Below are 27,152 nucleotides of genomic sequence, written 5' to 3'. Positions count from 1 at the left end.
GTGAGGAGGCATGGGTGGCGGGGGGGGGATGGGTCATACTGGCCTCACAAGAGGTCAGGATGCCCAGACCTGACCACTGTGACACCCCTCCCCTGTGGAGCCCAGAGAACAGAGTGGGATCACTCAGTTGCATCAGCACTGTGTGCTTCATATTTAATAGGCTTCCTGCCATGACAAAGAAATGTTACATCCTCTGCCATATCAGAGAAACCTGTGTCTTAAGGAGCAGTGGAAAAGAGCATTGGTAGCACACTACCTGTCCTGAAAACGTGGATCAGCTCCTTGAGCTTCTCGCTCCACAGTTTCCTAACCTGTAAAATGGGGATCGTCTAGTCGTTTCGGTTACATTACATGATGAGTGTCAAACACTTAGATGATGTAGGTAGAGCACACTGCCTGGCTCAATAAATGTTGGCTTCCTGGAGAAAAGATTTTAGAAGGTTCCCATAGCATGTGCCTGAGGGGACGTTTGTAAAGATTATATTTACGTTTATAATGATTATACTTACAGCAGCCAGGGTATTCTGGCCAATGAGGAAAGAACAAATTTGTAACTGGAATATGAGTGTCTGGGTGACTGGCAAAGGTCCAGCAAAATCAATAGAGCTTTGTGTTGAACTCAGTGCCTCCCAGGAGAGAGCTCTGTACATCCCTTGGAAGAAGGGAAGCTATCAAAACAGGCAGGCATTCAGTCTATTCATCAAACACAAACTGAATGCCTACACTGTGCCTATACCGAGTGGCATTCTATTAAGAAATGGGGAAAGAGGAGTTACAGTCAACAGAAGAAACTAGAGACCCCACAATAGAGGTCAGTCAAAGGGTATCCACAGGATGGACCGTGGAATATACGACCAGAGGAGTATATCTTCTCTTCCACCTGTGCCCCCACCAAAATTACTGTCTTACCCTCCCAGGAGAGAAGTCAGAGTTACAAGTTAGGAGATAGCCACTTTGAGCGATGGGAGAGATTTGCTGACTACCTAACTACAAACAGGTTTGGGCAATGTGGCCTTGCACTTCTGAATGCTTAGCAGCTCTAACCCCAGGCCAGGCAGGACACCACATGATTCAGGACTCTGGAGGAGGAAGAGTTTGCTTTCAGCTGAATATATGTCACCTCATTGAAAGAACAATTTACAGATACATGTTGTTGTCATGGGCTTAATCTTGAAAAGCAGTATGGAATGTAATTTGAAAAAGAAATATATATATATATATATATATATATATATATATATATATATATATATATATATAACACACACATATATATGTGGTAGAATAGAATGGATAATATTATATCAAATGCTGGGTTCTGGATGTAATGCAATTCTAACCACTGAGCTGCAGTAAAGAAATTACCTAAAGTCTTTACAAGCTGACAAAGAAATGTTAAATAATCCACCAATCATACCACCTGCCAATGAAATAAACTGCTTTTGAAATGCTGCTGAAGTAGGGTGAAAAGAATAAGTGGGATTTGATTGTAAGCTCCCAGGTCCCCTGCAATGTTGACCCTGAGCCATAACAACGTGCGCTCGTTAGTTACTAGCTGTGGCTTTCCTCCAACCAGGTCTTTGTGCGGGAGAGGACAACTATAGTTATCACCATCAATCAAAGTCAGCTTTATAAAAGGAATTAGAGACTAAAATACCCTTTCCACAAAGATAAGGGGAAACAAAAGTGGTAGAGAGTAGATTGCCACTTCCCTCAGGAAAATCCTTGTGAACAAGAAATGGGTGGGGGGTGGGGGGACAAATATAATGATCATGCCAAATGTAGACTCTTTAAGAGAAACTCTGGGGTCCCTTGTAGAAAGTGTCTCAACACAGTCAGCATTCTTGTAAACGTATGGGAGATTTATTTATTTCCTTATTTATTTTTGAGAGAGAGAGAGAGAGAGAGAGAGAGAACAAGCTGGGGAGGGATAGACAGAGCGGGGGACATAGGATCTGAAGTGAGTTCCCTGCTGTCAGCACAGAGACTGATGTGCAGCTCGAACTCACAAACGCTGAGATCACCACCTGAGCCGTAATCAAGCGTCCGATGCTTCACCGACTAAACCCAGGCACCCTTGTATGGGAGTCTTAGACCCTTCCACTGCTTCTTTGAGTAAGGCTTGCCAGTATGTGAACTGACTTTGTTTGCACAGGCTCATGATGCGCCTCCTTTGATTTACCTACAGAACCACCAGGTGTGTGAAAGAGTTTAGGCTTCTGGGGAGATGGTCCTGGACGTAGGAGAGAGAACATATGTTTACGTTTTGACACTCAGCTGCCCACGTCCTCACATGACACTGGCCCTTGCATCCACACAGCTGTCAAAATGCAAAGAGGCTTCCACTCTTAGGCATTTCGATGCTTCCTCAACGTGGGTACCCGCTCACCTGTCGGGGGTTCTCCAAGCTGACTTAGCCACATCAGGGAAAATGGCCATTTTCCTGGCCTCAGCCACGTGGGCCAGCAAAATGCACAGACATTAACGACTTTATTAGCTTCATGAGTTTTAACCTGTGCGGACACACATGCAGCCTCCACTCCCATGAGGATGTGGATGGAGCAGCTGCATCACTATCAAGTTCCCATGTGCCCCTTGGAAGTAAACCCGGCGCCTCTCACTCCAGGCAGGAATCCCTTGGTCTGATGTGTCCGTCAGTGTAGAGTGGGGCAATTTCTGTTCCAAAGTGTCGTATAAATGGGAGAGTAGAGTAGGTACACTTTGAGTGTGGCTTCTCTCACTCAGCCAGATGTTTTCAGGCTCCATCTACGTTGTTGAGACTGTCAGTGGTTTCTTCCTTTTTCCTGCTGAGTGGTACCCATTATATAAATGCCCTACAGTCTGCTGATCTATTCTCTTGAGAGTGGACGTTTTTGAGTCATTTTCAGCTTTTGGCTATAAACATTTGTGTGCATCTCTTATGGTAGACCTGCCTGTCTTCATTTCTCTTCGGTCGTCACCTAGAAGCGGAATTGCTGGGACATAGGCTAGGTATATGTTTAACTTAATGAGAAAATGGCAGACCATTTTCCAAAGAAGCTGTGTACTCCCACTAGTTTCACATCCTGGTCACCACTTGGTGTCGTCAGTCTTTTTATTTATACCATTCAAGTGGGCATGTAGTGGTACCTCATTGTGGGGTTTTTTTTAAGCTTATTTATTTATTTTTGGGAGGGGGGGACAGAGAGAGAGAAGGAGAGAGAGAAACCCAAGCAGGCTCCATGCTGACAGTGTGTATCCTGAAGCGGGGCTCAAACTCACAAACTATGAGATCATGACCTGAGCTGAGATCCAGTTGGATGCTTAACCGTCTGAGCTCCCCAGACGCCCCCTTCATTGTGGTTTTAATTTGTGTTTCCCTGATGACTAATGATGTTGAGCATTTTTTCATGTGCTTATTGACCATTCAAATACCTTCCTTTGTGAACTGTCTATTCAAGTCTTTTGCTCACAAGTGAATTGAGTTTCCTCTTTATTATTGAATGGTAGTGCTCCATATATTCTGTTTGTAAGTCCTTTATAAGTCAGCTATCTATGACAAACATTCTCTCCAAGTCTGTGAGTTCTCTCTTAATTTTCTAAACAATGTTCTTAACAGATCTAACCTTTTGGTAATCAGAAGTGTGTAATTTGATGATGAAGTCCTCTTTGTCATTATTTTTTTCCTTTATGGCTAGTGTTCTCTGGGTCCATCTAACAAACCTTTGCCTAACCAAAAGTTACAAAACTGTTCTCCTATGTTTTCTTCTGGACCAATGTTTCCTGACCTTTCTTACATTTTCATCCCCCATGTGAACTTCCCAAGGCTGCCTTAACACAGTAGCAATCTTGGGGGTTTCACACAACAGAAATTCATTGTCTCACAGTTGTGGAGGCTAGACGTTTAAAATCAAGGGGTTGGCGGAGTCTTGTTCTCTTTGACAGAGCTGTTGAGGGGATCCTTCCTTGCCTCTGGCTAGTTTCTGATGGTTTGCCAGGAATCTCTGGCATTCCTTGGCTGGTAACACTTCTCTCCAATCTCTGCGCTATCTTCACATGGCCTTCTCCCCTATCTCTATATCTCTTCTCTTCTTATAAGGACACTAGTCATCCCCTCCTCCAGTATGACCTCATCTAAGCTTCCTAATTACATCTGTAAAGACCCTATTTCCACATAAGATCACTTTCACAGGTACCAGGGGTTATGGCTTCTGTATAAGTTTTGGGAGACACAGTTCAACCCACAATACTTCCATAGGAGTCTTTAGATACTCTACTTCTAATCACCCCAACCTCCCAAACATGAAATGTGTTATAACCACAGATATACTATGTATCTATTCTTTGGAGGACAACAAACTATTGTAATATCTAAGAAAATTTTACCCTCCAAGGGTTGATTTTCATCCCCTCTCACATTCAAATGTATTAACCATCTGTAATTAATTTTTGTGTATGGGGTGAGGTATAGGTTCAAGGTCACCTCTCTATATGGATATCCACTTATTCCAGCATTGTTTGTTAAAAGGCTTTTGTTTTCTCCTTCAATTGCTTTGGTTCCTTAGCGTAAGGTGTAGTTTTATTTCTGAACTCTTATTATGTTACACTGTCTGTCTTTATACCGACAGCACACTGTGTCTATACAATGCAGCTTTCTAGTACAGCTCTTCTTTTTAAGGATTATTGTAGCTATTCTACATTCTTCGAATTTCTAAATGCATTTTAGCAATGACATGCCAATGTCTACACACACACATTAAGCCTACTGGGTCTTGACTGGAATCATGAGGAGCACCATCACCTCAGCCATATTGAATCTTTCAATCCATAACCGTGGTATAATTCTTCATTTCATTTCGATCTTCATTCCTTCCTCTCAGCAACATTTTCGTATTTTTGTTTTTCCTCAGTATATAGAATTTACACATCTTTTGTTAATTTTAATCCTAAGTGTTTTGTGGTTTTACATGCTATTCTAAATGATATTGAAGTTCATTTTACAGAAGTTATTGCTAGCATGTAGAAATGCAATTACTTTTTGTATATTGACTTTGAATACCACCACCTTACTGAACCCACTTATTAGTTCTAGTGATTTTATGTAGATTATTTAGGACTATGTATACAACATGTTGTCTATGAACAAAGATGCTTTTTTCATCCTTTTTCAATCTATGTGCCTTTTATTTCTTTACCTTCTACTTTTTCTTCTATGCCTTTTACCTCCTACTAGAGGTAGGACCTCTCATACAATGTCAAGTAGAAATAGCGAGAGTGGACATCTCTGCTTTATTTCCAATCTTATGGGCAAGTGTTTCAGATTTCATTAGCAGAATTATGCCATTATAATTATGATATTAGCTATAGGTTTTTTGTAGATGCCCTTTATCAGACTGAAAAAGTTTCTTTTCACTTGCAGTCTGCTGAGACATTTATTGATTTTTTTTAAATAAATGGGTGTTAAATTTTGACAAATACTTTTTAATCTATGGAGATTGTGTGATTTTTGCCCTTTTTTTAATGTGGTAAGTTACATTAACTGATCCTGATTTTCAAATCTTGGACCAATCTTATATTTATGAAATAAATACCAGTTGGCCGTGATGTATTATCCCTTTATGTGTCACAGAATTAAATTTGCTAGGAACTTGATGAAGTTTATACATGTATATTCATGATGGAGGTTGGTTTGTAGTTTTCTTATAATGTCATTACTTTTGGCACCAAAGTAACTCTGGACTCATAAAATAAACTTGGAAATATTATCTCCTCTTCTATTTTTCAAAAAGAAATTGTTTAGGATTGGTGTTACTTTTCCTTAAAAGTTTCATTGAATTCACCAATGTAACCAACTGGGCTTTCCATAGGTAAAGGACTTAAAATTTTTTTTAATGTTTACTTAGTTTTTGAAAGAGAAAGAGAAAGAGACAAAGAGTGCAAGCTGGAGAGGGGGAGAGAGAGAGAGAGAGAGAGAGAGAGAGAGAGAGAGAGAGAGAGAATCCCAAATAGGCTCTAGGCTATCAGCGCAGCCTGGAGATTGTGACCTGAGCCAAACTCAAGAGTTGGACACTAACCAACTGAGCCACCCAGGTGTCTCTGGGCATTAGAATTTTGAATGTGTGTAGTACTTTTACTTCTTGATTCTTTATATTGGTAATTTGCATATTCTCTTTTTTTTCCTGATACATCTACCTGGTGTTTATCAATTTTACTGAAATTTTCAAAGAACCACCTTCTAGCTTTATTCACTTTCTCTATTGCTCATAAATTTTCTATTTTAATTGATTACCTCTTAGGTCTTTATTATGTCTTTGGCTTTGGTTGAATCTGCTCTTCTTTCCATAGCTTCTTAAAATGAAAAATTCATCATTTCTTCTTCTTCTCTGGTGTAAGTATTAAAGCTATAAAGTTCCCTTATGCATGGCTTTAGAGGCACCCCACAAGTTTTTTATATCTTCTGTTTTCATTCATGTGTAGTATGAAGTATCTCCTGATTTTCTTTCCGGTTTCTCCTTTTGTTCTTAGGTTATCTAGAAGTGTGTTGTTTAATTTCCAAGTAAATTAGAGGGCTATTAATAAATTAGATAGCTCTGTTATCAATTTCTAATTTAATTCTATTGTAGTATGTAGGATTTCTTTCTTTCTTTCTTTTTAAAATTTACTGAGGCTCATTGTATGGCCCAACATATGGTCTATATCGATGAATGTTCCATATGCATTTGAGAATGAGAACTCTGTAGTTCTGGCACATGGTGTTCTCTAAAGGTTAATTAGGTCAAGATGCTTCATTTATATTCTTCTGTTCTTTTACATCCTTTCTGAGATTCTGTCTACTTTTTTTTGTCAGTTACTGAAGAAATGTTGCAATCTCCAAATACAGTTGTAGATTTGCCTATTTTTCCACGGAGTTTTATCAGCATTATCTTCATTTGTTTTGTAGCTCTGTTATTAGGTGCACACATATTGAAGATTGGTATCTTTATGCTATTACCACAATATCTCAGATACTGCAGCTTTATAATAAATCTTGAAGTCAGTACTGTAAGTCTTCCAACTTTCCCTTTGTCCTTTCACAGTTATTTGTCTATTCTGGGTCCATTGCATTTCAAAAGGAATTTTAAATTTTTAAAATTTTAAGTTTATTTATTTATCTGACAGACAGAGAGAGAGAGAGAGAGAGAGAGAACACAAACAGGGGGAGGGGCACAGAGAGATGGAGAGAGAAAATCCCAAGCAGGCTCTGCACTGCCAGCACAGAGCCGGATGAAGGGCTCTAACTTATGAACCGTGAGATTATGACCTGAGCCTAAGTGGAACATTTAACCGACTGAGCCACCCAGGCGCCCCTCAAAAGGAATTTTAAAATCAATGTCTACAAAAAAAAATCTGCAAGGATTTTGATTGGGATAGTTTGAATCTAGAAATCAGTTTGGGGAGACTTGACATCTTAATGACATTGAGTCTTCTAGAAATCGTTTTGGGGAGACTTGACGTCTTAATGACATTGAGTCTTCCAGTTTATAAATGTGACCTCTATATCTCCATTTCCTTAGGTTTTTTCATTTCTCCCAGAAACATTATGTGGTTTTCAGTTATAAGTCTTGCACATTTTCTACTAGATTTACCTCTAAATATTTCCTATTTTGATATGATTGTAAATAGTAAGGGTTTTTTTTCTGTTTCTGATTGTTCATTTTAGTATAAAGAAATACAATTGATTTTCATATTGATCTTATATCATGTATTCACTTACAAGTTCTCATGCCTTTTCTGTAGATTTCATAAGATTTTTCCACCTAGATGATCATATACCTATGAATAAAGACAATCTTCTTTCTCCCTTTATAAGGCATGCCTCTTATATCTCTTGTTTGCTGTATTACATGTCTAGAACCTTCAGTGTAATGTTGAACAGAATTGGTGAGAGCAGACATCCTTGTTTTGTTCCCTATTTTTTTTTTAATTTTTTTTTCAACGTTTTTTATTTATTTTTGGGACAGAGAGAGACAGAACATGAACGGGGGAGGGGCAGAGAGAGAGGGAGACACAGAATCAGAAACAGGCTCCAGGCTCTGAGCCATCAGCCCAGAGCCCGACGCGGGGCTCGAACTCACGGACCGCGAGATCGTGACCTGGCTGAAGTCGGACGCTTAACCGACTGCGCCACCCAGGCGCCCCATGTTCCCTATTTTAAAGGAAAAGCACTCAACATTTCACCATTAAATATGATGTTAACTACAGATGCCCTTGATCAAATTGAGAAAGTTTTCATCTAGTCCTAAGTGGCTGAGAGTTTTTATGAGGAATAAGTGTTAAAATTTTATCCAATCCTTTTTTTGCACCTATTAAGAGAATCCGTTTTTCTTTTTTTTATTTTTTTCAGTCTGTTATGACAAATTATATGGATTGATTTTCAGAGGTTTTATTAACTTGGCATCCTTGTGATAAGCGTCACTTGGTCATGACGTATTGTTTTTCATGTATATTGTTGGATTCAATTTAACAAAATTTTGTTATGAAACTTTTCAACTATGTAGTTTTCTTTTCTTGTAATGTTCACACTTTGTCTTATAATGTTTTAACTTATGTCCGAGTAAGGCTAGCCTCATAGAATGAATTGGGACATATTTCCTCCTTTTCAATTTCTTGAAGATTTTATAGAGAATTGCTATTATTGATTATGTAAATATTTGGTATAATTCATCAGTGAAGCCATTTGGGCCTGGATTTTGTATGTGTGTGTAGGACAATTTTGAGCATCAAATTTCATTTCTCTAATAGATACAGTCTTTTGGGATTACCCATTTGCTCTTGGATAAACTTTGATAGTTTGTATCTTTCATGAAGTTGGTACTTCTCATCCAAGTTGTCAAATTTATTGGCATAAAGTTTTCATAATATTCCTTCATTATCTTGTTAATATCTGTAGAATCCTTACTGATGAAACCTCTCTCATTCCCAATGTTGGTAATTTGTAATTTCTCTTTTTTATTCCTAATCAGTGTTGTTTGAATTTCATCAGTTATATTTGATCAATTTCAAAAAAAAAAAAAAAAAACTAACATTTGCTTTTCTTGATTTTCTTTATTGTTTTTCTGTTTTCAATTTCGTTGATTCCCATTCTACTCTTTATTATTTCCTATCTTCTCTGTATTTTGGATTTCATTTGCTTTTCCTCCCCTACTTTTGTAATGTGTAAACTGAGGTCACAAATTTAGAAAACTTCTTTGTTTCTCTTGTAGGTGTTTAGTGCTATGAATTTTCCTCTAAATAACAGTTTATCAGCATCCCACAAATTGTAATGGTTGCGGTTTCATTTTTTTTTGGTTCAGAATACTCACCCTTTTATTTCTTCTTTGACCCATGGGATATTGAGATATATAAACAGCAAATAATCATATGAAAATTTACACATATTCATACAAAGACTTGTATACAAATGCTCAGAGCAGTTTTGTTTGTCATAGCAGAGAATTGGGAATGGCCTAAATGTGCACCGACAAGTGAATGGGTTTCTTAAAAAACCAAAGCTGTGGGGGCGCCTGGGTGGCGCAGTCGGTTGAGCGTCCGACTTCAGCCAGGTCACGATCTCGCGGTCCGGGAGTTCGAGCCCCGCGTCAGGCTCTGGGCTGATGGCTCGGAGCCTGGAGCCTGTTTCCGATTCTGTGTCTCCCTCTCTCTCTGCCCCTCCCCCGTTCATGCTCTGTCTCTCTCTGTCCCAAAAATAAATAAACGTTGAAAAAAAAAAATTAAAAAAAAAAAAAAAAACCAAAGCTGTGGCATACTTATACAATGATATACTTCTCAACAGGAAGAAGGAATGACTATTGATACACACAACAATGTGAATGAATGGCAAAATTACGCTACATAGAAGATGAGAGATCAGAAGACCATGCGTGGTATAGCCCCACTAATATAAAATTCTGGAAAATGCAAACTTCTTTGCACTGGCACAAAGCAGACTACTTGGCTAGGGAAAGAAAAAGGACAGGGAAGGGCAGGAGGGAAGGATTCCAAAAGGGCAAGGGGAAACTTCTAGAAGAAATGGACATGTTTATTATCTTGACTGTGATGGTGACTTCACAGATGCATCCATGTGTCAAAGCCTATCTAATTTTACACTTTAAATGCATGTGAACAATACCTCAACATAGCTCTTAAAGAAAAATGCAATCCAGAAAGGAAACAATGGGTCATCACTGCTCAAAACACTGTGACAGCTCTGGTGACTAGCTTATCTTGTCAGAGTCTGCCTCCTTCCCTGCTTCAGGGGTTTTGTGGTCTTTTACTCAGTTTCAATGTCCTCTTGCTCCTCTCCTACCCTCTCTGTTTCACTGGTGTGTGTGTGGGGCGGGGGGGCGGGGGTATTAAAACTCCCTAAAAGGAATTTATGCAAAGGATACAGGAGTGCTGATTCATGGGGGCACATGTACCCCAAAATTTATAGCAGCACTTTCAACAATAGCCAAATTATGGACAGAGCTCAGATCTCCATCAACTGATGAATAGATAAAGAAGAAGTGGTTTATAGATACAATGGAATACTACTTGGCAATGAGAAGTAATGAAATCCTGCCATTTGCAACAATGTGGATGGAACTGGAGGGTATTATGCTAAATGAAATAAGTCAGTCAGAGAAAGACAGGTATATGTTTTCACTCATATGTGGAACTTGAGAAACATAACAGAAGACCATGGGGGAAGGGAAGGAAAAAAAAAAAAAGTAGTTCCAAACACAGAGGGAGGCAAACCATAAGAGACTCTTAAACACAGAGAACAAACTGAGGGTGGATGGGGGGGCCGGGGGAGGGGAGGGGAAAATGGGTGATGGGCATTGAGGAGGGTGCTTCTTGGGATGAGCACTGGGTGTTGTATGTAAGCGATGAATCATGGGAATCTAACCCCGAAGCCAAGAGCACACTGTATACACTGTATGTTAGTTAACTTGACAATAAATCATATTTTAAAAATAAATAAATAAATAATAAAAAAATAACACCTCCCTAAGAGAAGATCCCAATCAATATTCATGATGGAGCCTGGCTACCTCAGAGGTCACAATATCTCATCTGGTGTTCATGGTTGCCCTTGTTAGATTAGCGTGTGCAGGGTCTCGTTCAATCCATCGTAATCAAGATGCCACGAAGGAAAGCAAAGGAGCGTAGGTGACAGGAAGTACCTTTGGCCCCTTCCCTGAGGAGAAGACTAAGTGGGCCAAGGGCTGAGGGGTTCTTCAGGCTCATTTCCTCCTCCCCGGTACAAGAAAGCCCAGATCTCCCTGTTTACGTGGGTCCCCAGAGCTCAGGCCACCCCTGTATGTACCGAGTCCCTGAAAATGGACGCAGCAGCTCTTTGCAGCCCTTCTCCGCAGAGGCAGGAGCTCCCAAGACGGCGAGCGCTTGGGCCCTTGTTGCCGGAGAACGACAGCAGGCAGAATCAGACACGTCGCTGAGTTCTCTCCAGAGCACAAACGGTTCTCAGGCACAATCCATCACAGAAACAGAAAATGGTACTGTTTTCTCCCTGCGGTCAACTCTTGGACTGAAGAAAAGGTTAAGAGCGTAAGACCCCGGCAGATGTTAAGTCTTACACAAATGTGTGAGGACGAAGGGGGAAGGGGAGTCACCATCTGAAAAACGGAGCCGATGCTCCATTGTCTCCAAAGGTCGCACGCCATAGGGAAAGGTCACGCTCAGAAAGAGGCTCTCCCTGGTAAAACTCAGACCTCCTCATCTCAGCTGTGTTCTCCGAGGTCCAGGAACAACATCGCCCTGGCGTGGGAGTTTGTTTTAGTTCTCTGAGCTGCTGCTTCTGCCAAGAAACTCCTCGCCGCCTCTCTGTCCTGCTGGTTGTTGGACTGGTCGTTTCCACATGAAGAATCGAGAGCCGGTCGCTGAGCAGAGGGGAGACGCGGAGGCCTGAATGTTTGTTATTATTAAGCTCACTCGTGTCCTTCTGAAATGTGGTGCACATGTGTGAGAGGACAGATGCCGGGGATGGGTGTTTTAGCCTAAGAAAATTCTCCAGCACAAAGGCAGCAGACCCACAGCTTTGCCGTAAACCTTATTGTCTTGCTGCTCTCAGCCCCCTTTCTCCTTTCAAAGAGCGTGTTTTTCAGTGACTCTTCCAGAACAGGTAATGTCGACACAGAACAGACATTACGGTGTGAGGGGCGAAGATGAAGCTGGAAAATGCAAACAAATGTAAATGAAACGATCACCTCGGGGTGACACCAGCACGCGCCCTGGCTTGTGCCGGCTAGCTGTCCTCACCCTCTCTGGCCAGATACCCAATTCCACAGGCCGGGTGGCTCAGAAACAGCAGAAATTTCTTCCCATGATCCTGAAGGCTGGGAGTCCAGGCTCTCGGCTGGGTGAGGGTCCCTTTTCTCGGTCACAGACTTCTTGTGTCCTCGCGTGGCAGAAGGGCAAGGGAGCTCTCTTGAGCCTCTTCTATTAGGACACAAATCTTATTGGTGCTGGGTAGAGACCATGGCCTGGTCTCTTCCCAAAGCCCCCGCCTCCCGCCATCATCAGCTCGGGCATGAGATCTTCAACATGTGAATTTGGGGAGAATATGAACATTCAGACCGTAGTCGGAGCAGTTGCTGAGAACTAGGGTGCTTCACTGTACACATAGGCAGACAGACAGACAGACAGACACACACACACACACACACACACACACACAGGACAGAAATCAAAAGTGACAAAACGCACAGAATTTAGGACCATCTAACTCGGGCGGTGGCTCAGCCTTGCCGCCGACCCGTTCTAAGCAAGTTTCTGCAGACTCCAGGTTTCATCCGCACAGGGATAGCCACGACCCCTGACAGGCTCATTTCCCAAGGAGGTTGTAAGAATGACACGGCAGAGAAAAAGCGGTCACTGCGTGTGCCGGGGTTCGTGTGTGCCATCATTTTCCCCACCTGTGTAATTCTCTATAGAATACCAACAATCTTGTAATGAAGGAGGAGCTTCCTTTATTCTGCCATTCAACAACCATTTATTGAGTGCCTACTGTGTTCCAGACATTCCCCCTTTCTCCTTTAAAATTGTCTCGTTAGTTTTCCAGGGGCGCCTGGGTGGCGCAGTCGGTTAAGCGTCCGACTTCAGCCAGGTCACGATCTCGCGGTCCGTGAGTTCGAGCCCTGCGTCGGGCTCTGGACTGATGGCTCAGAGCCTGGAGCCTGTTTCTGATTCTGTGTCTCCCTCTCTCTCTGCCCCTCCCCGGTTCATGCTCTGTCTCTCTCTGTCCCAAAAATAAATAAATTAATTAATTAAAAAAAAATAAAAAAAGAGTTGAAAAGCCTGTGGGTACCTTGCTGAAAAGGCTTCATGAATGAACAGTGAACACTTCCCTTCAAAACTGGAAGATGATTTAAGCTCCACGGTCCCCCCCCCCCCCCCCCGTATAATTTAGAGTTCGGATAAATAGACAAATTAATTTTAATGCAAAACAAAATCATCATTGCTCTAGCTTGACGTATGCATCAGATGCCTGACTCCAAGTAAAATCTGGAAAAAAAAAACAACAACCACGTTATACAAAACTTTGGTTGCTCTTCTACGTTCCTCAAGAGGTTGATAGCACCTCTTGCTCGTGTTTTCATTGCATCTGTTTCTTTGCAAGTTAGAAAAAAATGATACAAGGATGAAATAACTTTGAACAGAGTTGGCCAAGGCAGATCCGTAAAGCACATAGAGTCTGATTTTCTCAGACGGGTGAGGGATGGCATCAGCGGTCATGAGCCTGGCTTATGCCAACGCGGAGTTGGAGCTACATCTTCCGCTCTGTCCTTTGCTGTGTGGCCGGGAGCCCAACGCTGCCCTGGTGTGCCTCTTGGGTGCACGCGCGGCACCCTGCCCGCCTCCCAGCCCCACCATTACTCCATCTCCTCCCTTGCTGGGATGCCTCCAAACCCCACGGAGAAGCGACTTCTCAGCCCTGACGCGCATAGTTCTCCACCGCAGCTGAGCCATGCTTGGGCTTCAGTGGAAACTTCACCAGTGCCAAAGAGTGTTTTGCTTCTCTGGCACCCAGCCTGTTCTTTGAATACCTGCGAGAGGTGCAGGATTCTTGGGCTGATGAGACATCCAACTGAGTGAAACCCGAGGAAGGGCTCCTGTTGGCAGTCCTGTCGCAGGGCTGCTTTGGGAAGACAGGTCAGTGCTGAACCCAGGTTCCTCCGTGTCAACTCAAGCTCAGGCGCACCTCCGTGCACCCAGCACTAATCCAGCTAATAATCACCAGTTTCCTTGGCAACTTGCATTCTCCCACAGTATGGTGCTACTGTGTTTCCACTTCTCTAAAATGGGTCACAGAGTCATGCCCCGCCCCCGGATGATAAATGCTTTTCCCCATTTTGGTAAAAGCCAGAGTTCTCCTCAGTTGTTCATAAAGCAGTCATCACTGCATCCTCCTTTTTAAAAATTTTTTTAAAGTTTATTCATTTTTGAAAGAGCATGAGTGGGAGAGCGGTGTGCAGAGAGAGAGGGAGACACAGAATCCGAAGCAGGCTCCAGTCTCCCAGCTGTCAGCACAGAGCCCGAGGCAGGGCTCGAACTCATGAACCATGAGATCATGACCTGAGCAGGAGTCAGTCACTTAGCCGACTGAGCCACCCAGGCACCCCCACTGCATCCTCCTTTTATACAGCAGAAAGCCACAAGAGGAAGGGAAAGCAGGGGGGGTTATGGATGTATCACTCTGGCTGAGCAGAACCAGTTGTTTGTCACAAGGAAAAACTATGTGGGAGGAAGGAGGAGAAAAGGCAAGAATTACACAGCATTTTGCAGAAGTCTGAATTCTTTGTTATGAGTTCAAGTAAATAACCCGGCAAAAAAAGATGGCTTAATACTCTGACTCTTGGATATCTGGGTACTATGAATGATTTGAAGCTGACTTTTGGTAGATTACAAGTGAGTAGAGTTTTTTTTTTTTCTTTTTTTTAAAAAAAGGGTAATTATATAACAGAAGTGTTAAGAATTGCTGGATTTTGGTTTTGAGCTTTAAACCTGTCACTTTAAAAATAGTAAGAGAAAGCTCCTGCCAACATAGCTTATGGAGGCAACATCAGCATTGACTATTTCTTCTCTGCATCGTGTGTCTTTCTCTTGAGCAGATCCTGCTCCAAATGAGAGCATCCCGACCCAACCTCCCATTATCTACCCAGGAACGAGAAGAAATAACAAAACTATTTTCTGTGATGGTGGCTATGACTTGGTTTTTATAATGAGCCCAGGGAAAGCTAACTCTGTTTTGTGTTCAAAGTTGTAAATCTTTTATAAAAGCTCAAAATGCCTTGAATTGTGAATAATCTCAAGAATTAATTATGATGGAGCATTATTAAAATGCTTCCTTTGGAACATGCTTTGCATCTTGGGCTGTCTTTTAAGTGCATATCAGAAGTTATACTAACAAAGTAAGCACAGCTTATATCCTAGAGGACAACGTTGCTCACAGTGACTATAAATGCAGGTAATCTGTGCCCACTTTCTGGCCCACAAGACCATACAAATTTCTGGACACTCCTCCAAATGCAAAGAATTGAGCCATGATTGTTTCCTATAACAGATATGTTTTGTGAGAAACCTTCACAACATCTTCCCATTGGATTTATAGTCAACAGCATCTTTTGTAAAACAGTGGTAAAAATTTTTAAAACAAAAAAAAGTAAAGTTAAAAAAAAAATCTTCGAAGCAGAGACTGTTAGTTGTTTTCCTAATATGTATTCCCTTCTTCCTTTGAATGAAAGCAGAGACCTACATCACTGGGTGTGGCAATTTGCCCAACTATAAAACTAAATTTCTAAGCATCTCTTAGAGATAGAAGTGGATGATTACGGGTGGAAGTCATGGCGTGTGGTTTCTTGGAAAGGGGACTGACTTATATGGGAGGCAGAATGGGAGAGCGGTAGCTGTTCAACCCTCTTGTGAGCATCAGGTTCCCCTGAAGATGAGAGCCATTTACTAAGGGCAGTAGAGCAGAAATAAGGACACTGGGCCCTCAGACTTATTACCTTATTACCCTACTTCTAGACTTCTCTCTTTTTTTTTTAACATTTCTTTATTTTTGAGAGACAGAGCACGAATGGGGTAGGAGCAGAGAGAGAGGGAGACACAGAATCTAAAGCAGGCTCCAGGCTCTGAGCTGTCAGCACAGAGCCGGATGCAGGGCTTGAACTCATGAACCACGAGATCATGACCTAAGCCAAAGTCGGCCGCTAAACCAACTGAGCCACCCAAGCGCCCCTAGACTTCTCTTTTAAGGGGAAAAACACATCTCTGATCTATTTTAATTACTTTTACTTTGTATCTTTCTTACTAGCAACCAAATTCAATCTTATCTCACTATTCCCTTCCCAGTTGTGTTTGGCAGATAAAATGATTGTGATATTAAGCCAAATTATTAAAATTTAACTTAGATGATTCCACCTAAGGGGAAACAGAATCCTATAGATCCTAAGCATGACCACTTCATTGAAGAAGAATCTCTGGAGTACAAGAGACTCATAGAAAGAAGTCATTTACGAGACTCATTGTAAAAAGCAAATCATAGACGTTAGCCTTCAGAAGGGGAGAGTTACATACACAGTGTGATCAAAACCCAGAAAAACAGGCAAGACAAAGAGGCAAAGGAGGAATATTTGTGTGCATATATAATTAATTAAAAGAGGGAAATGAAATAAGAAAAATGGTATGGGCAGCTATAAAGTACAGAAATCTTTAGCAATAAGGAAAAACATCTTCTAAGAAGACATACAAATGGCCAACAGACACATGAAAAGGTGCTCAACATCACTCATCATCAAGTAAATGCAAATCAAAACCACAATGATATCAACAATAGCCAAATTATGGAAAAAGCCTAAATGTCTATTGACTGATGAATGGAAAAAGAAGATGTGGTGTGTATATATATATATATATATATATATATATATATATATATATATATATGATGGAATATTACTTGGCAATCAAAAAGAATGAAATCTTGCCATTTGCAGCAATGTGGATGGAACTAGAATGTATTATGCTAAGCAAAATAAGTAAGTCTGAGAAAGACAAATATGATTTCACTCATATGTGGAATTTAAGAAACAAAATAAATGAACATAGGGAAGGGAAGGAAACATAAAATAAGATAAAAAGAGGAAGACAAATCATAAGAGATTCTTAATCACAGAGAGAACAAACAGGGTTGCTGGAGGAGAGGTGAGTGGGGGGATGGGCTAAATGGGTGATGGGCATGGAGAAGGGCATTTGCTGGGATGAGCACTGGGTATCATATGTAAGAGATGAATCACTGGGTTCTACTCCTGACCAGTACTATATGTTAACTAACTTGAATTTAAATGAAAAAAAAAAAAAAACCACAATGAGGTATCACCTCATGCCTGTCAGAATGACTAAAATAAAAAACTCAAGAAAAAACAAGTGGTGAGGATGTGGAAAAAAGGAACCCTTGTGCAACTGTTGGTGGGGAAGCAAATTGGTGCAAAACAGTATGGAGGTTCCTCAAAAAATTAAAAATATAGAACTACCCTATGGCCTAGCAGTCGCATTAAATCTTGCCATGGCAACAACATGGATGGAGCTAGAGAGCGTAATGCTAAGCAAAATAAGTCAGAGAAAGACAAATACGATATGATTTCACTCATATTTGGAGTTTAAGAAACAAAACAAAAGAACAAAGGAAAAAGAGAGAGAGAGAGAGAAATGAAAAAACAGACTCTGAACTATAGAGAAGAAACTAGTAGTTACCAGAGAGGAGGTCGGTGGGGGGAATGGGTGAAATAGGGGAGGGGGATTAAGAGTACAGGTACCATGATGAGCATCGAGAGCGCAGAATTGTTGAATCACTATATTGTACACCTGAAACTAACCTAACAGTCTATATTAACGACACTGGAATTAAAATTTTTTAAATTAAAAACTAAGAAATGAAAAATTTTTAAAAGAAGAAGACAAACAGCCTTCTGAAATGGGAATTTGAAACTCGTGGAAGGATGGAGTAGATATCATGTTTAGCAGGGACATTTAAACGTATTGGAGTGCATTAAATTCTGGGTCCTGGAAAACCGGGCCCTTGGCTGAGCTTCCGGGAACAAGGCTCAGACCGCCCTGCAGAACTGGCCTGTAAGGCAGTTGCTGACCTTCCACAGCCACCCCAGACCAATCCACACTGCCTCATCGAAGGCCCCGCCAATGCTTCTATTTCTGCATCAAAGCTGACCTCAGCTGCACCGCTTGGTCTCTAACAAAGCCCATTGCTCCCAACACTCTGCTGTCATATTTGTCATGCGTCTTCCTGAGAAGAGCCTAGAAATTTGAATGGTGACTGCTAGATTCAGAGGCAAGACTCATAACAAAAGAATTTCCCCAAATACACAGAAAGACTTGTCAAAATACGATGGGGAGCTATGAATAGGATAAATGTGTGCCACTCACTGCTGAAGATGAAGAATTCAGGACGTTCTGAATGTTAACACTGGTTAAACAATTCAGATAACTGGTAAAAGTTCAGTTTCGTTCTGAAAGTAAGGTCACCCCTGAGCCTGAGCTAAGAAAGTCATGGCGTCCATGGTGACCCAGAGATGCATGCATTCTCCCAGTTAACAAATGATCACTGGGTGCAAAGACACGCCAGGTCCTGTTCTAACACTGAAGATGCAGCAGTGACACGATGAAAACTGATAAAAGCCCTTGCCCCCGTGAAGTTTGCATTTCACTGATAAAGCAAATAGGACCTGAGAGGTCAGATACAGGAATCCACCGCCGCATTCCTGCAGTTTATCCAGGCTGAGCAAGCTGTATTCCCTAATTCCTTCCCCAGAATCTCCCAAAGTTGGACTTGCCAAATGATAAAATGCGTTTCAAGAACGAAAGGGGCTTGGTGATGGAATAGTTCAGGAAACAACAAGGAGACAAGAGTAAACAGGTTTGTCAAAGGCAGGATTTCTCAGAGGTTTTATTAATATGTTTAATATATTCCAACATGTGCATTGGAAATCGCTCAGAAGGGGATGGAATAAGTATGTAAGCCATGTGTCCAAACTTCTATGGCCACAGAAGCTTTATTTGTGAAGCATTTTACAGAACGAGAATACCCAGGGATGTGTTAGAAAATGCTTCCTTACTCTGTAACAAAGTCAATTTTATCCTCTTAACGTAACTGCTGGAAGAAGTGAAGGATATTGCCGTTAGAACAGCAGTGAAGCATTGGGTTTGGCTCCAAAAAGAACGCCTTGCTTTCCAGGTGAAAACAGGGGAGGATGAGAAAATGCATTTGAAAATACCATTTTAGGAGATCCTGGGACGTTTTCACATAAGAGAATCGGCTTAAGGAGAAGAGTAGAAAAAGAACACCATGGTTAAGTTGAGAAGGGACTCCAACAATAGAGAAATATATAAAACGTGGGTAGTGAACCATCTTGTATTTTATTAAGGGACCCTATTCACAGAAAAAAAGGGTTAATTAAGGATTATATACAAAAGAAGCTTTTTCTCCTTACTGGGTGAAAAAAAAGTACAATCCATATGCTTTTGGAATTACCAACAGGGAACATGGTATTGAAAGCAGTAATTTTATTCCTTTTCTTCACCAAACCTTTCATTACAACCATGAAAAAAAAATCAAATAGCTCTAATTTTAATATGACCTGTCCATATCTTTATGGGGTGCTAATGAGTAGGGAAAAATCAGAGTGCAGCTCACACACACAGAGGGATGGAAGAAAGGTAAGGATCTGCAGGGTAGAGAAAAAAGCTTTTAGATAATTGACAGGTCACAAGAACCCTTGAAGGGAATAATGAGACCCCCTGAGCTCAGAAGGCACCAAACGTAGGGAAATATTTTTGAAAGATTATGCGAATCCTATGTCTTTTCCCCAGAGGCCAAAGTCAGACAAAATGGATCAACATTTTGAACTCTGAGAGCCTTCCTCCAACTTTCAAGATCCTGACTTAGAATATCAAAGATTGGGGAAAGTTGTAATTCCATTTCTTCTGTGTCAGTATACAATGGAGACCACATTACACATTAGTTCTGAAGGTCTGCTCAAAGTGGACACGGTATGGAAAGCACTGGGGGTGTGAAATTAGTTTATTTTCTAAAACTCAAGAGGTATTTTTACAGGGTCAAATGAAAAATAATAAGGCTTGAAATACACAAACAAAATGATTTCTGGTTGAAAAATCTCCCCAGACCACCCCTCTCAGCATTACTGGCTTTCATCAGATTCCATAGGTCTGAATTAGCATGTGAATGCTGGGGCCATACTGACAAGATCAAAAATTATCGTGGAACAGATTCTATGGCTTCAAAATTACATTGGTTTTTGTGAAAGATACATTAAGGGAGTAACTGCCATAGTCTTGTCTCAGGAGTTGATAATCCTTTTGTGGAGATGAGATTATATATGGGAAGCAAACAAATTTACAACAAATGAGGTCCCAAGTGGGAATGGGCCCAATCCTAGCTTAGAGCTATGGGAGAAAAGGGCCAGCTTTACAAAAGGGAAGAATCAGTTTGACATATGGCTTTGGAATGTACTTCAGCGAGGCCAACAGGGACAGAGAGAAATGGAGCACAAGCGGAGGGTCCTTCCAAGAGCCAAACCTAGAGACAACCAAGAAGAGAGAGAAAGAGATTACTCAGAGACAATCCCAAGCCCAGGAGAAGGAGGCATCTGTGGGCATCGTGAGATTTTCCTCCAAGTGGGATGAAGCGTTCACCCACTCTGCTGCTTTACAGATTCCACTCCACATCACAAAGCATTACAATCACTTCATGTGACTTTTCCCTGCTGGACAATAAATTCCTCCAGGTCAGGGGCCAGATCATATTTCAACTTTGAAGCATACACCACAACAGTAGAGTAGGGCGCACACCTAATTGGTGGTCTTTTAACTGACTACAGGGACTAGAGTAGCTACAGAGGGGCCGCCTAGCAGCCTAGAGATACAAAGGAGAAGGGGAGGGTCACAGAAGCAAAGAATCTGGCAGGTCTAGGAGGCAGGTCGGAGGCCTAAGCCTAAAACGCGTAAGAGGGAAGGCTGAGAAGAAAAATCCTAAAAGCAACCCCAGGTTCCCTTTCATTCTCATTCCCCTTTATCCCCTAAAATTGATGTTTCTGGGCAATTGCCTCCTTTAAAAGATAAAAGAAATGGCTTAGAAAAGCAGCCTTCATTGGACAGCAGCCAGAGTTCTTCTAGCAAATATATTCTAGCAAATACACCAAACAGACTAGCAGAGGTATTTGGAATTGCTGAATAGATCACTAATTATTTTCAATTCTTGCCAAAATAGGAAAGAGAAAGAAAGTGATTCATTTGTTATTTGACCATAAAGTCTTGATCCAAACCACAGTTATTAGTTAGGGCCAGTGTAGAAAAGCCAAGTCCTGCTGGAACGAGAGCCTTGTGGCTGCTCACCCAGGCGTGCAGGCACCTTCCGTATTCTGCACAGCAGAGCATGTGGATTTTGCATCTGAGCATTGCTATCTGTGATGCTCTGCATGGCCGGTTCTCTGGCAGCATAGCCACAGCCTCAAGGGCTCTGCCCTTGTCCCTGCTGTCTTCTTATTTCATGAGCTGGCAGCTTTGCAGGGCAGAGCCTGCACAATTCTCCTCTTCCAGACCTAAGAAAGCCTACGTTTCTCTTGTCAGTGGTAGTAGAAAATGTAAACCAATGTCTTGTGGGGTTTTTTTCCCCCAAAGCCACACATTAACTATCACACGTCTTCAGGAAGATAAAGAAATAGAAATTAGGCATAGAAACAGAGACAGAGATAGAGAATCCAAGTTTCCCAGAGGCAAGGACTTAATTCAAGGCGAGAGCATACATTAAAAGAAATTTAAATGGCAGATCCAATCATTGAATGCTTAGACTGTGACTTAGATGCAATCACTTAATGAATCACCAGCTTCCTTGTGCCTTTCTGAATCACTGTGACGACATCCACCTGCTTGTCTGTTTTTCCCACTGGACTACAAGCTACCCAAGGGCAGGGACGCAATCTTATCCACCGCTTCTGACCATCTCATAACAGACTCTCAAAAACTGTTGCTGGAAGAATGATAATGGGATCCTCTCTTCCACAATAACTCTTTCCTGTATAATACTTAGCATGTATTTTCTCTTTTTTAAATATTTTTTGCGGGGGAGAGAGAGAGAGTGGGTGAGGGGCAGAGAGGGAGAGAGAGAGAGAGAGAGAGAGAGAGAGAGAGAGAATCCCAAGCAGGCTCCACACTGTCAGCCCAGAGCCTAACACGGGGCTTGATCTCATGAACCATGAAATCACGACGTGAGCCAAAATCAAGAGTTAACATTCAGCCAACTGAGCCACCCAGGTGCCCCTTTTGGGGCCATTTTAAACAGCAAATTTGCTAACAAAAAAACACAATGCAAAAAAAAAAAATGCATGTCACTAAACAGATGGAGAAAAGGACACTGTTTGCAGCATGAAAGCTGAAACAAGAAGGCAGAGTGTCACCTTGCTTGACCTCAGCTGGAAGGTGTGTGTCAGGTGATTTGAATTTTTCACCACTGTGTACATATTCAAGAATGAACCGGAAGGAGCCATGAGTATTGGTTATAGGGTTAGGAATAAAAGTGAGTGGGTTAATTCACAAATATGGAATCCAACAAATGAGTTACTGTACTGTGGGTCCAGAAGAGGGAAATTTCCCTCACAGATTATTTTGAAAATTAAATGAGCCAATACATACGAAGAGTTCAGCACAATGCCTGACATACCATTCGCAGTCAAGAAATCCTTATTCTCTGACCGATAGAATGAGGTCCCACTTCAGACAGGAGGTAACTTTTGAGCTGGCCCCTGAAAGATAGATAAGGTATGGACATATATAGAAAATCAGAGAGAACAGCATAAACGAAGGCAAAGAGTTAGGACACTAAAGAATGTGTATGGGGACAATCAAATGGCCACACATGGCTGAATCCCAGGCTGTATGAAGGAAATGGATGAGAAAGAATTTGAAAAGACCAGTGAGGACCAATTTATTGACTTCCTTAAGTTCCGGGCTGAGGAATCTGGATATAATTCTACAAGGAAGCAGAGCAGCCGTGATGTTCTTTGAGCAGGAAAATAGTGATGAGGACTGAATTTCCAGAAGGATAAGCTGGCGATGGTGTATAAAATGAATGATGGATGTAAGGGCAGCAAGTCGGGCAAGCATTCGGAAAGTAAGAGCATCACTGATCACAATAATCATGTGGTAATTTTGTGGTTTTAGATAAATGTAATAGGAATAAAAAAGGAAGGAAGAAGGTGCATCAAAGTGAAGTGTTTTCCCGAACTTCTTGATGAAAAAAATTTACTTGAGGTTCTCATTAATGACACAAATTCCTGGGACCCAACCCTTTTCTGTGGAATCAGAACCTCCAAGATGGTGGCCTGGGGAGCCATCTGTCTTCCAAGTACCTTCCATTATTCTTCCATCAGGGAAGTTTGGGAAACATTGTCTCCAAGCTGTGGGGACTGAGAACAGTCACTCTGCCCTAGGCATGATCAAGAGCAACACCTCCCTTTCAACCCTAGATGTCCTGTCTGCAAGGACACTTGGGACAGAGACTGAATCACTGTGGGCTTGTCTTGTTAAGCAAGCCTCCCTAGGTGTTAAAGAAAGAAGCATACTGCCTACCTTGGAGCACATCACCCTGGGCTTAGTAGTGAAGAAGTGCAAATGGTTTCACAAATAAGTCAGCCTCAGAGAGAAATTTTATTAAAGAAAAAAAAAAACAGGAACAACCAACTATATAAATTTGAAATAAGTTTTGTACGTTCTCAACTCTAAGGGACAAACTCCTTAATTTGCAATCCTTTTAAAAATCCAACTTGTATTAATCCATGAATAGTAGGAACTCCAGCTGCTAGTTCTTTGTTTTTAATTGTTTTTAATGTTTACTTATTTTGAAGGAGAGAGAGACAGAGTGTGAGCAGGAGAGGGGCAGAGAAAGAAGGAGACGCGAATCTGAAGCAGACTCCGGGCCCGAGCTGGCAGCACAGAGCCTAATGCGGGGCTCGAACTCACGAGCTGCAAGATCATGACCTGAGCTGAAGTGAGACACTTAACCGACTGAGCCACCCACGCACCCCTCCAGCTGCTAATTCTAAGGTAGGAATATAAAGTGCTTTCTGTGTTTATACTAAAGTAAACAGGTACGAAGAAAGAAAAAATCTGTTTGAAATTGCTTTGGGGTCTACTAATGAACTGTGAAGATCTATTTTATGATCCTTGACTTAACCAATTATATGGAACACTAAAAGAACAAAGAGAAAGAACTAAAATTTTCTACTAGTAGATATTACATATGGTTAAGAAGCCACTAGTATCCAATGTATTCTTAATAGATGCTATTAACACATTAGTTGAATCGATTATGTTACATTGAAGAAGGCTCTAGAAAGTAGACCATGGAGTCAAAGCTACTTTGAGAAATAGATTAGAATTAATGTATCTTTTTAAAAACTTTCCCTGACATTATTTATGTACTATTTATTCCCCTCCCCCCAAAAATAAACAATGTCAGGAATCATATCGGTACTTCAAAAATTTAAAGATAATCTAGTCTAATCTCATGTCGTAATGAAGGAAAAAGGGGACCAGACAAATTAAATGACCCATGATTATACAATTAGTTAATCAGGAGTAAGAAGTTGAGTCTACTGCACCACCTTGCCTATTAGCAAGAGGGAGAAATCCTGATGACCCCTACACACAGTCCCATTTGTATCTTTAAGGTAGATCGAGTTAAAAATAAATAGACAGTGTCTTGTATCTATTAATAAAAGCCATCACTATAATGAATGAATGAGAGACAACAATAACATTCTGTGTTCAAACACTTGGGAATATCATGGGCCTCTGATCAAAATTTTGTTTTCTGAGCAATACTGCGATCAAATATATTCCGAGTGCATGAGTATTTAGAGACCGCCAATCACAGATTCTTGGTACTCACCTAAGCACACCTCAGGGGTCCACAAATCCAAGAACTCCATGCCTAAAGGATACTAGTACACTATCAACCACCAGTACAGGCCTGTGGTGTATGTGAAAGATTTGTGCACAGCCCGTAGGGAAGCTAGAGATCTCACGCATCTCTGAGACAACATCTGGCAAGTTGCGGGCATCTGGAGTCCCCATTGGACGAGATGCAAGTCCATCGAGTGGAGTTAGTGATAAGCGACACACACACACACACATACACACACACACACACACACACACACCCATATCTATGTGCAATCACTAGTTTACATGGAAACTAGGAGACTCGTTTTATTTTTCATTCGTTCATTCCTTCATTCATTTAGAGAGGGACAGAGACAACATGAGTGAGGAAGGGGCAGAGAGAGAGGGAGAGGGAGAGGGAGAGAGAATCCCAAGCAGGCTCTGCACTGTGAGCACTGAGACCAACACGGAGCTCGCTCCCATGGACCGTGAAATTGTGACTTGAGCCAAAACCCAGAGTTGGACACTTAACCGACTGAGCCACCCAGGTGTCCCGAGGAGCCTCGTTTTAATTAAAGCTATACGGTGTCCAGTACTGGGTTCAGCTATTCACAGCTCGGCTATTCATGATGGACTAGCACAGTAGAGGAAGGAATCAAACAGAAAATTTGCAGGCAGAGAGAATCAGCAACATGGCAGGTCACAAGGAGAGTCGTTGCAGAGGGTGGCTGATTCTTGAACTCTTCTGAACCCAGATGTCCCAGCAGCATGCTTGGCCCTGGGGAAAAAGGTGCCTCATGGGGATGGGAAGACCCATCATCACTCCCAATTCTGCAACACACCAGGTCCATGGGATCCATAAGAGCCCATCCTGTCCCCAGGTAAATACAACACAGAGGAGAGGTATTTTCTTGCCCCATGCTGTTGGAGCTTGACGGCCTTAGTGCTGGACTTGAATCCAGACTCTTCCATGTAGCACTGTGACTTTTGGCAAGTGTTTTAACATTCTGTGCCTCAGTATTCAGGCATTCAAGTCAGTATGAGCCCATTCATACAAACCTACTCTTAAGAGTTGGCGCATTCAAGTAACTTATACAAAATAACCCCTTTCTCTGCTGTATGATAGGTGTCTAAATCATTTTCTACTCATTTCTAAATCAGTTTAAATTAATCCCTCCCACCCCTTTCTCTGCACTGACGATCCTACTGAGCCAGGCAGTCAGCCCCATGCTCAGCCACAGCTGACTGAACCAGGAGTGGACGCCTAACGCAAGCATCAGATTCTCTTCCACGGTTCTGAAATTCAGAGTCAGGTCAGACTCCAGCACGAACTTAAAGGATATAAACCTAGAGTCAGGTCCTGCATGTGCAAAGAAGAAAGAGCCATTTTGCAAAAATAGAGAACAGTGATGTAGGCAGAGAGAGGGGCAGAGACGTGAGCAGGGGGAGGGAAGAGGAGGCCAGCTACACTTCCTACCCTTGCTTCAGGGAGGTACCCCTGTATCCTTTCAGTGATGTTCACACATGCTTAAGCTTATCCACATGGCATTCTGATTCTTGGCAGCTGTCTTCATCTGTTCAGCCTGCTACAACAAGAATATTATAGACTGAGTGGCTTAAACAATAAACACTTATCTCTCACCGTTCTGGAGACTGGGAAGTCGAAGACCAAGGTGCTGTCAGATTCAGTGTCTGGTAAGGGCCTGCCTCCTGGTTCATAGATGGCCGCCAGCTCACCGCGTCCTCACATGGAGTTGACAGACCTCTCTGCAGTCTCTCTGATAAGACCACTAATGCCACTCAGGAGGTCTCTACCCTCATGACCTAATCACCTCCCAAAGGCCCCATCCCCCAATACCATCATAGTGGGGGTCAGGTGTCAACATACAAATTTGGGGAGAACCAGAAACATCACAGCATCAAACAATCCCAACTAACACAACTGCTCCCCACAGAGGCATAGACAGGGTAGTACCTCTCCAAGTGTCATTCTTAAACAAGGTGTAGCCACAGACAAGATCAGAAGGCAGATCCCAGACGTCCCAACATCTCCATAGCTATCGCTATTGGCAGAGTATGAGGTAGGGAGTCCCACATCACCTCACAGGGCCGTAGGTAGAAATTGGAATGTGCTCTAGTTCGAGCTGAAGAGCCTCTGGACTGTCTTTCATATCACTCTGTAC

At 41.8% G+C, this 27,152-nt stretch overlaps 1 protein-coding gene across 4 annotated transcripts in view; it reads left to right on the top strand.

The window, feature by feature from the left end:
• The window catches only part of POU2AF2 (POU class 2 homeobox associating factor 2), a 494,391-nt gene that overhangs the window by 397,363 nt on the left and 69,876 nt on the right, over positions 1 to 27,152 (top strand). For all 4 annotated transcript variants that reach the window (XM_086679169.1, XM_086679170.1, XM_086679168.1 and 1 more), the window contains one exon: positions 23,931 to 24,129. The gene's annotated coding sequence lies outside the window, so the exon portion shown is untranslated. The remainder of the gene's footprint in view (positions 1 to 23,930; positions 24,130 to 27,152) is intronic.

This window comes from Puma concolor, chromosome D1 (assembly GCF_028749965.1).
Source record: "Puma concolor isolate L17-30 chromosome D1, mPumCon1.1.hap2, whole genome shotgun sequence".
Classification (NCBI taxonomy): Eukaryota; Metazoa; Chordata; class Mammalia; order Carnivora; family Felidae; genus Puma; species Puma concolor.
This window is presented reverse-complemented; position numbering and strand designations above follow the sequence as displayed.